The sequence below is a fragment of the Saccostrea cucullata genome, unplaced genomic scaffold, assembly GCF_032062105.1.
Source record: "Saccostrea cucullata isolate Sc308-1 unplaced genomic scaffold, CSIRO_AGI_Scuc_v1 ctg1325, whole genome shotgun sequence".
In the NCBI taxonomy this organism is placed as follows: Eukaryota; Metazoa; Mollusca; class Bivalvia; order Ostreida; family Ostreidae; genus Saccostrea; species Saccostrea cuccullata.
The window spans coordinates 166,084-166,327 of NW_026925063.1; positions in this window are offsets into that span (position 1 = coordinate 166,084).

Here is a 244-nt window from a genome sequence, read left to right on the forward strand (position 1 = left end):
ATATTACTTGATTGCAGATATCAATTTATTTCCTTATCAAAATCTTCATGTTTTTTCTCCGACAATATGAACTAATATGACTTTAAAAAGTGAACAGATTAAAGGAATAACTGTCTTAATTATTTCTCGATTTCATGATGTGATCAATTGATTGGCTTGCGTGATAATTTTAAGGCGTTTATGCATAAAATTTATGCTAATAAAGTACATTAACTATTTGTAATTTTATCTCGAACAAAGACAA